This window comes from Malania oleifera, chromosome 2 (assembly GCF_029873635.1).
Source record: "Malania oleifera isolate guangnan ecotype guangnan chromosome 2, ASM2987363v1, whole genome shotgun sequence".
Lineage (NCBI taxonomy): Eukaryota > Viridiplantae > Streptophyta > Magnoliopsida > Santalales > Ximeniaceae > Malania > Malania oleifera.
The window spans coordinates 127424089-127435173 of record NC_080418.1 but is presented as its reverse complement, the minus strand read 5'-3'; the positions used below and the strand labels follow the sequence as shown (position 1 = coordinate 127435173).

At 33.9% G+C, this 11085-nt stretch overlaps 1 long non-coding RNA gene across 1 annotated transcript; it reads left to right on the top strand.

The window, feature by feature from the left end:
- Positions 1–7785: 7785 nt before the first annotated feature.
- LOC131148014 (uncharacterized) lies at positions 7786–9759 on the top strand. The gene is made up of 2 exons (XR_009134977.1): positions 7786–8685; positions 9512–9759. It is a non-coding gene; the product is annotated as an uncharacterized LOC131148014 (long non-coding RNA).
- The last annotated feature ends 1326 nt before the right edge of the window (positions 9760–11085 follow it).

Genomic DNA, 11085 nt, shown 5'->3' with positions numbered 1-11085 from the left:
AGAGAGAGAGAGATGTAGCTGTGCTGGATTTTTATTTTTATTTTTGCATCTATTTTTGTGTTTTCTATCTTTCTCTATCCACTACATATCAAAAGAAAAGATAAATATTTACAAAAAATAAAATCAAAAAATTGAGAGTAGGACCCACATATAGGGGAGAGAGAAAACATGTTTTCTTAGTGCAGCATGGGTGAGATCCACAAGCGGACACCCTCAAGATGTAATGGATACAAGGTGGTGACTTGAAGAGAGAGAGAGAGATGTTGTTGTGCTGATTTTTTATTTTATTTTTGCATCTATTTTTGTCTTCTCTCTTTTTCTCTGTCCACTACATATTGAGGGTGTTTTCGCATGTTGGTCCCACCTAAGCCCCAGTATGTTGACATATGACACCATCAATTTTTTTTTTTTCTATTTTTTTTGCAAATGTTTTCTCTTTCCCTACTTTTTCTAATCGTTACATCTTAAGAGCAAATGTGACAACCTCAAATTTTTTTCTTTCTTTCTAAAATTTTTTTGTCTTTTCTTTTTGTTTTTCTCTTCTTCTCCCTTTTCTTTCCACTACATGTAACGACCTCAAATTTCTTAAATTATTATTATTATTATTTTTTTTATATATACAGTAAACATTCCTATGCAGCGGAGACATAAATTATAAACCATTTATACATAAACTGTACAATACCATATTCTAGAATATACAGACCATACAAAATGCCACTCCAGTATCATCTATCCCAAAAACATACACAATTTTGCCAAAAACTCACCCTATAACCAGGGTGACCAAACACTCTCTCTATCCGCGAGCCTGATCTGCTCGCCTATCTGGCTTACTTGAAAAATGTGAGAATAAAGGGGTAAGTCGACGCTCAGTAAGTAGAAATATGCTATTACTAGTGTGTGACAATTAAGTTAAGGATACTTTTAAAATAATGACTGAACTGTAATACAATAAATCATTTATAAATCATATTTTTCAAGCATATCTTTCTTTCTTTATTTAAAACATATCGTATCATCTGTTTTCTACTTTTCATACTAGTAATATATCATACTATTTTCATTATATGCTATAAAACTGTTTTCATACATATAACTATTCTATATCCCTGGAATTCTGTACGTCATGATTTGACCCCTCATGACAGGGTTGTGCGGCCCATAGGCGGGACTCTATCTGGTCGGCCCTCCAGATAGGTCATCATACTTTACACTACCTCAGCCCGACCAAACTGCATCCTCTCCTAAGCTCGGGACTGGCTACTACCTCTTCAATAGCGGCCCCCTTAACCCAGTGTACTGGGGAGCTGCATACTCTCTGAGCACGGCATGACGGTACCCACATACTATCTAAGATATGTGGTTGCACTCTATCTGTATCTAGCAACGGTACCATGCTCTGTAATCTATATCTATTTGTGTAACTTTCCTCAGGGATCTGATACTATATATATATATATATATATATATATATATATATATATACATATATATACTCTTTTACTGTTTTCATCGTGTTTCCACAATTACCATAACTCTGTCTTTTTATACTGTAAACACTATATCTGTAGCATCTTGATGCTACCTCTGTATATCTATCTGTGTATACTGTATATATACTCTGTCAGTGTTCTGTATGTTATGGTGATAGGAAAAAAAACATGAAATGTTAAACTCTGTATTTACTGTTCTGTATAAGCTGTGATATAAATACTGTTTTGACTAACACTGTATACATTTATATGTATGTATATTTCTCTGTAAACATAAATCTATATCTGTATATTCTGTGTAAGTCCACATACTGAAAAAGCTTTATAAACTACATATACTATTATTAACTATGTACTCAGTATAGTATGATACATTACAAAACTATATAAATTTTTATCTCATGAAAATCTACTCAAGCCACACAAGCATTTAATTCATATTCTGTATAAACTAAATAATAATCTGGTATGAATCTATTTCTATAAAATCTCTGAATACTTTATAAAAATTCCTAGCATAGCATATTTCCCTTACCTCAATTTTGAAAAGCCCCTATAAAAATCTGACTGTATACCCGTAGGATTCCTAACCCGACATCCTGAAAACGCAATCCCTCATAACAAAACATCAGTATTTCCTAGTCTACATCATTTTCTATAACTGTCAGAAAGTCAAAAATTTAATAAAAGACCTTACCTAAAATTTGGGATGAAATCCAACTTCATTTTCTCGACGATCTGCTCCTGCAGATTTGTGAAGAACTCCGCCAGGAGTGTCGTGGTAGCTTTGGATCGTCGATCCAGTGAATGATGGAGCCGAAAATGAAGCGAGAAGGGAGAGAGAGTCGTAGAGAGAGAGAGAGCTTGGTGAAAAGTGAAAAATATCCCAGATTTCAACTATTTATGGAACAGGGGATTTCGTCGACGAGACCCTATATTTGTCGATGAAATTCAGGCTACCTCTGAACCCCTCTCGGTAATTTCTCGTCGACGAAATTTCTTAACCACTCGTCGACGAATCCCTGTATTTGTTGATGAGTCCTTATAATTTCTTGAATTTCTTTTATTCTCCAAAATGCAATGTCGTCGACGAAAGCTACGACCTCCTTCTGTTTCTGTATCTATTTTCCTCTCTCTTTAATATTTGAATATGGATATTTTCTGAGTCGTTACACTACATCTTGAGAGTGTCCTTAGATATAGGTTCCACTCAATTTGTTCACCTTTTTTTTTGCCTCTCTCTCTCTCTCTCCATGGATCTAACCACATCCCTCCGTGATCTTTATATTATATTTATACAAATTAAAATTATAATAAAATAACCTAAATTATTGCCCTTTATACTTATGTTTATAAACATGAAAGCTATAAAATTATTCAAAACTAAATTATTAATAATATATATATATATATATATATATATATATCAAGTAACATTTGCATTTATATGCATTAATATTATAAAAGTAATTAGAACTATTTTTAAAACATATACATATGTATATCATGCATGTATGTATGCTCATTGATTTTTAAGATGCAGTGTGTATTCATAATTGATTTTTTAAAATATAAAATTAACATACATAACATATATGCGTATACTTTTATATATACATGTATACATATACACACATATGTATGTGGCATGAAACACATTAATATAGCCATATGTGTAGCCATGAATTTCTAGTTTGCGTGAGAACTAAATTATTTTATGTGTGTATATAAGGAGCGAAATATAGATTTTAATTTTATATTTTAGAAAATCAAACATGAATACACACTACATCTTAAAAGTCAATAAGCATGCATACATGCATGATATACATAAGTTTATAATTTAAAAATAAGGTTAAGAGATAATGATTTCTCTTAAGGTTTGATAAAAAGATGGGGGCCTCCTTTGAGGTTTCAAAAATTCTATTGACCTCCCCTGATTTCAAAAAGGCCATAAACCTCCATTGAGGTTTTCCAAAAAGACACAAATCTCTCCTCAAAAGCTTGTGTTTTCGTAAAATACAAGGGGGTGGTTTGTATTTTTTTGGCAAATCTCATTGGAGGTCAATGTCTTTTACCCTAAAAGTAATATGAATTTCTTCTATAATTTTAATGTATATAAATACAAGTGTAACATATTTACATATATATATATATATATATATATATATAATAATTTATATTTGAATCAATTTTTATGTATGTAAATATAAATAAATAATAAAGAAAGTGGAGACAAATAATTTAAATTTGTTTACTATGATTTTAATTTATGCTAACAAAATATTAAGATGTTGGGAGGCATGTGGTTGGAGAGGGACCAAAGTCATGAGAGAGAGAGAGAGAGAGAGAGAGAGAGAGAGAGAGAAGTAAAAAAACAAGAAGAACAAATTAAGTGAGGCCCACATGCGGGACACCCCCAAGATGTAGTGGATTGAGGGAGGGAGGGAGAGAGAAAAAATAAAAAATAAAAGAAAAGACAAACATTCTCTAAAAATAAAAACAAAAAAAAAATGATGGTGGGGCCCAAATACAGGGGAAGCGATAAAGAAAACATGTTTGCTTAGTGTGACATGGGTGGGACCAACATATGCAGTGCAGAGACCCGGAGAATTATAGCAATTAAATAATAAAGGAAAAGAGAGAAAAATGATTATTCCAAGGGGGCTCAGCAAGGACTCGTTGACAAGCACAAAATATTCGTCGACGACTGGCCTCTTAATAACGTTGACAAGGATATGTGTCTCATCGACGAAGAGAAACCGAAGGGGGTTATATCAGAGCCTGAAGTTCGTCGACGAAGGCTACGAGCTCGTCAATGAACTTCCTTCTTGGACTCATCGACGAGGTGATGTGTCTCTTTGACGAGGTCGCACTTTATAAATATGCTAAACTCAGATTTTCAACGAGAACCTGCATGTAAAAACTCTCTCTCTCTCTCTCTCTCTCTCTATAAAAATCGTCCCTCTGACTTCTCTTTAGGTTTTTGGCTTCGATTCTCGCCGGTTCGACGATTGGAAGCCACCACGTTACTCCTAGGAAGATTCTGTACAAAACTGCTGGATAAGAATTTTGATTTGGAGTATTTGGGCACCATCCCAAAATTTGGGTAAGTTGGTTATTTTAGTTTTTATAAGTTATTGGGTATTTTTGGACCGAGGGGAATGTGTTTGAAGGTGTTATACAAGTATATATTAAATTTTTGGGAAATGTGTATTTCAGGGTGTTGAGGTTGGAACACACACAGGAGTAGGTTTATTTAGATTTGTGGGCTTCTCCAATAAGTTAGGTAAGGGGATAAACCAAGTCAGCATTTTTCATGAAATTATTAATGAATATACAACATTTTTTCTCAGAAATTATTTCCTGTATAGTACAGGGTTTGAAAATACTGTCGTTGAACAGGAAAATAGATTCAATACATTTTATCATAAAATATGATTTCAGATCAGATTTTATGTTTAGAATATTATTCATATTTGTGTGGCATGAGTATAAATTTCCATGAAAATTATGTTATACTAGAATATTATGTTTTTCCAGAGCAAGCATGTTATAATAGCTTTCAGAAAAACCATGAAAGTAGTTCAAAAACTATGGTCTTAAATATTATGTTAGATAGTGCAGAAAATTTATGTTCACTAAGTTATGATATGGTTGGCGTAGATGCCACGATTTATATGCTATGACATGACCGACGTAGATGTCGTGATTTATATGATATGATATGACCGACGTAGATGCCATGATTTATGATCGGCATAGATGCCGTAATTATGTATGATATGTTAGAATTCATGAAAATATGATCATGTCAGATATTACGTAGAAATACGAAACAAATATGTATCAGAAATATGAATTGTACTATATGTTATCAGAACCAGGATGACTTAGTTTAGTATTTCAGAGCACGGTACTATAGCTATACGTATATGTTCAAGTTTATGTTAGTGCTCCCGCACATCTCAGATAAAGTGTGGGAGATGGCAGTTTAGTGTAGTGCAGATGTTCTCCCGGTAGTTTGCAACAGGTGGGATAAGTCTATCCTACTTACATACTTATGTTGACTTAGTGTGGTCGGCCATCCATTGCTAGGTCCTGCATTCGGGCCAACACAACCCTATCATATGGGGGGTAAGACATGACACCAGCTAGCTATCCATCCTGGGTACCATTTTAGTATTGTGCAGTTATAGAAGATGTTTTACATGATTACAGAAATTAGTATGATATTTATTATGAAATTTATGATGATATGATGAATCATGTTTTGCTCAGAGTTTATACAACCAATTTTTATCAGATAAGCATATATGTATAGTTCGTGTTTACGCACGATAATACTCATGTTGCCACACATTGATATTAGTTTGTCTCCCTTACTAAGAGGTGTCTCATCCCATCATTACAAACATTTTAGGAAATCCAAATAGAAGGGCAGATAGAGTTCCGTAACAGTAGAGGTTGGCTGAACTACCCTATCAGAAGGGTAAGCTTTTGAGTTAGGGTCAGAATGGTTTTTGGTTATGACCCTAGGGTACTTTTTGGTTCATTATGGATGATTGTACATATAATGCAAGTTCTGTAGAATTCTAGTATTGTGCCCGTTGTTGTATGTTGTGTATGTAATTTATGTTTTCCACTACTTAGGTATCAGAGATGTATGACAGGTGTATCCTCGGTACCCACGGGTCTGGGTTGATCATGACTAAATCAGTATTAATAGGATATTAGAGTTATTACGTATGTGATTATGTTTAATATATATCTATATATAGTAAAATAGGCAGGTCGTTACATGCAGACAGCCTCAAGATGCAATGGATTCAAAGGGGTGATAAAGAGAGAGATGTAGTTGCGCTAGGTTTTTTATTTTTTTATTTTTATTTTTTTTGCATCTATTTTTGTCTCTCTCTTTCTATCCACTACATCTTAAGAGTGGATGTGGCACCCTTAAATTTTTTTTCTTTCTATTTTCTTGTAATATTTTTTCTTCTTTTTTGCTTTCTCTCCTCCTCTCTTTTCCGCCTATCATATCTTGAGAGTATCCCTATACATGTACCCTACTCAATTTGTTCACCTTTTTCTTTTCTTTTTTTACCTCTCTCTCTCTCTCTCTCTCTCTCTCTCTCTCTCTCTCTCTCTCTCTCTCTCTCATCCCTCCCATGATCTTATATTATTTTTACACAAATATGTGGCACCTAGAAATATTTTCTTTTTGTTTTTTTTTTTTTTTCAATTTTTTTTTTCTCTCCTCCTCCCTTTTTCTGTCCACTACATCTTAAGAGTGTCCCTAAACATGAGCCCTACTCAATTTGTTCACTTTTTTTTTTTTACCTCTCTCTCTCCCCCCCTTCTCTATGTAATTAGTCCCACTCCAACCACATCCCTCCCATGATCTTTATATTATATTTACAAGTATTAAAATTATAATAAACTAATCTAAATTATTGCCCCTGGTTTTTTTTTATCCTTTACTTATATTTATATACATGAAAGCTATAAAATTATTCAAAACTAAATTATCAAAATACATAAAAGTATCATATCATGTTATATTTGCATTTATATACGTTATTATAAAACTAATCAAACTATTTTAAAAATATATACATATGTATATCATGCATCTATGTATGCTCATTGACTTTTAAAATGTGTGTATTCATAATTGATTTTTTAAAATATAAAATTCATATATATGACATATATATGTATACATTGCATATACAACTTGGGTAAATTTCAAATTATTAATAGTAATTAGAAATACCCTAGAGTACAAATATTATTTGTAACTCTACAAATATGAGGTGTGATTACAAATGGTGAGGAAAGCTCTTTGATAGCTTCAACCTAAAGTTCAATAAACATTTCCCACCAATGTGGGATGTAGACACCCCAAATATAACAAATGGGTTATTATTATTATTATTATTATTATTATTATTATTATCATTCTTATTACTTCTATTTTATTATTACTTTACTATAATTATTTTTACTATTTCTGTTTATTATTATTGTTATTAGTATTATCATTATTTTCAAATCTTTTTATTATTATTATTATTATTATTATTATTATTATTATTATTACATTACTATTGTTATTGATATATTATTATTATTATTATTATTAGCAATATTAGTATTATTATTATTACTATAATTATTATTACCATAAAAGTACAAAAAGGAAAAAAAAGAAAAAAGAAAAGAAGGATTTTAGGATTTTGGTTTTGGCTTATAAAAGAAGAGAAAAGAACACAACAAAAGGGGCGATGGGGAGCGCCGAGGGGGGGGGGGGGGGGGGGGGGGGGGGGTGGTGGTGTGGAGACCAAACAAAAAAAGAAGAAATAACCCAAGCCCCCCATTGCTCGATCGGCAGCCGCCCATCTCTCTCTCTCTCTCTCTCAACTCCCTTACCTCCCCGAGCTCTCTCCCATCTCTCAGTTCCCTCCGGCAACATCTCCTTGCTTTCATTCTCTCCCTTTTCTCTCCTCCTTCTCTAAACTCCCCTAACTCTCGACTTTCAGTTTCTCTGTTCTTAGTCCCTCTTTCTCTCCCTTATCCCTAGATTTCCCTCTTTTCTTCTCCTTCACTGCTGCACAGCCCCGCCACCAGGTTCCCTCCAGTCCGTGCACCAGCAGCCCCATCTCCCTCTGGAACTCTCGGCCACCTTCAGGCCCTCCGTAGCTGCAATCAAGGCACTAGAAGACACCAGCAGCCACTAGGCCAGACTACCCTCCACAGCCATCAACCTCCAGCTCCGCCGAATACGCCATCTGATTCATCTGCTCCGGCCATGCATCAACCAATCTAGAAGACAGCTGCAGCCGGCAGCACCTGAAGCTAGAAGCCCCGACCTCACAACAACAGGCCAACCACCACCACCAACCCGAGCCACTCCACCACCCAAGACCAGGACTCCTCCATCGGTCGGCAAAACACAAAGCAGCTAAAGAAGGAGCTAGCCACCTGAGTGCCACTTACACCAACCACCGTCGCCCTCTGCCAGTCGAACCCAGCGAACCCCTGACAGCTTCAATCTTCATCACAGATCTCTCCTTGCAACCGCCTCGCCTCCAAGCCTCTCCTCGTCTGAACTCTCCTACAAGTCCAACGAAAGTAGCATTGCCGCAGCACCGTTGCCGAACACTCACTTCTGCTCAGGCAACCCAAGGTAAGTCTCTGTTTATATACACATGCACACATGCTTTGCTCTAAAGTTCAAATATTTTTTGGTATTAACATTGTTAAATAATGCTTTCTTGGGTTAAAAAAAAAATTATTTAAGTATGTACAGCCTAATGTTTAATATTTTGGGGTAAATCATAGGGATTCATTGTTATAATATATTTAAATACTTGTTCATAGTTTTGTTATTGTGTATATTAAGTCAATTTAATACTGATGTGTGATTTTTTTTTTATTTAAACATCCATGTGTATTATGTTAATATTAATTGGTTTATTATGATTGTAGTAGGGTTTTAGTAATTATTATCCATGATTATATTCCTAATGCTAATATTAATTGACTTATATTTATTGTTTTAGGATGTTTAATTATTGATGTCTATGTTTATACTATTGTAATTATTAAGTGGTTTGTTCTCATTATTGTAGGATTTTTTTTTAGGGTGGTAAGTATTCTATTGTTCAGTATTTAAGTGTAGTACTTTTTGTTATTGTATATTATCAAGTACGTAATATTCAAGTTGTATGTTTAATATTTAGGGTTTTGGTTGTATTTGTTTAAATAGGCAATATCCAAGTTGTATGTTTAATATTTACAGTTTTGGATTATCATTATGTAGTTTTCTCATTATTAACATGGTAGGATATTATTAAGGTATTATTATTATTTATTATGGCAGTTTATTATTAGGGTATCATTATTATGTAGAAAGGTAGTGTTAGCCTAACAAGGCTTTCACCTCTTGTTTTGATGATAACAAATGAAGAAAATGTTAATGACATTATGTGTTCAAGTAATGATGTTTTCAGGAATCTGAAAAAGCCAAACTCAACAAAGTTTCGAAAGATCACCAACAAGCTTAAAGGTGTATGTTGTGTCATGAAGTGATCAAATCGGGAAGCACAAAGACATCTGAAGAAGAAATGAACCTAAAGCTTCAAGAGGATCATGAAGTTTCAAAGAACAAGAAATGTTCATATTGTTAGGAAATCTTCATATAAGTACTTCAAAGTTAAAAATGTAACTGTGAATGAAATGAAGCTCATTAGGGGATAAAGATGGACTTAGAGACTTTATTTTAATACCCCATAAAATGTTTTTCAGAAGTAAGAAAGCAAAGAAACCAAATGTCCTTGAAAAAGAAAGAAGGAAAGTGGTTTTGTACTGCCCAGGCGACTGAGGTTAAATCCTCAGGCAACCGAAGATTTTTGTTAAAGAAAATCAAACAGGCAGTGTACCTTTAGGCCATGACCTTGTGTCTTTAGGCTCCTGAACGTACCTCAGGCCACTGAGGTTGCACTTCAGGCAACCGAAGTACGGCAATAGGCATATTTTTTAAACTTCTTTTGTTCAAATCTAATTGACTTGCGCCCTAATATTTTTGGAAACTTTGGGAGCACTCCAAGTAAACTTGGGGAGCACGAATGAAAGTGTTTTTGAAGCCTATATATACATGGTTTATGAGAAACAAATCAACCAGGCATTGAAAATTTCTTCAAGATCTCTTTCACTCAAAGCTTCTTGCTATTTGTTTTAAAGCTCTGAATTGCTGCGAAATTTTTGAGAAATCTCTGAGCTTTTACAACTTCTCTGAAGTATTTGATTTAAGTTCTTGATCCTTATCAAAGAGAAGTAAATCAGTGATATTTATATTGAGCTTCTTACTTCATTCTTTTGATATTTTGAATTTGAAGTATATTAGTTTCTAAAGTGTACTAATTAGCTCTTTGTGTGAGCATTATTTGTACGCATCTATTTGAATTATTTCTTGTAGACTAATGACTCCAAGGGTTGTTTGGATCATTGGCTAAGCAGGGGGATATTGCTTAGAGAGGAGGGCTCTAGCCTATGTAAGGAGTGATCGGACGAAGGGATATCGTTTGGAGAAGGCAGGCTCTAGCCTTAACCAAGGAGTGTTGTAAAGGTATTGTTCCGCCCGTTAAAGGAATAGGTTTAGTAATCCTTTGGTGGTTTTCCAAAGGCGAGGACGTAGGCTGGGTATAAGCTGAACCTTGTAAAAATCTCCGTCTCACTCTCTCTTTCCTTATTCTTTATTTTCAGTACATATTTAAATTGCATGGAAGGTTTAAATTTGAAAATCATATAAAACTACGTATATTTGAAAGTCAAGTAAACTTTAAAGTTTGATTTTGATTTGAGTTGCGGAAACCGAAAGGGAGTACGTTGGTTGAACCATTCTTTGTGGAAACCATATGAGAGTACATTACTTGGCTAAACACCCCAAAGATAAATTAACTTAAGAGTTTATTTGAATTCTGAAGTTTGAAAAGAGTAATTGGATTTTATATTGAATATCATATTTAAGAAGAAATTTCATGTATACAGGGCTTTGTTCAAACTCATATTTACTACAGGGTTGAAT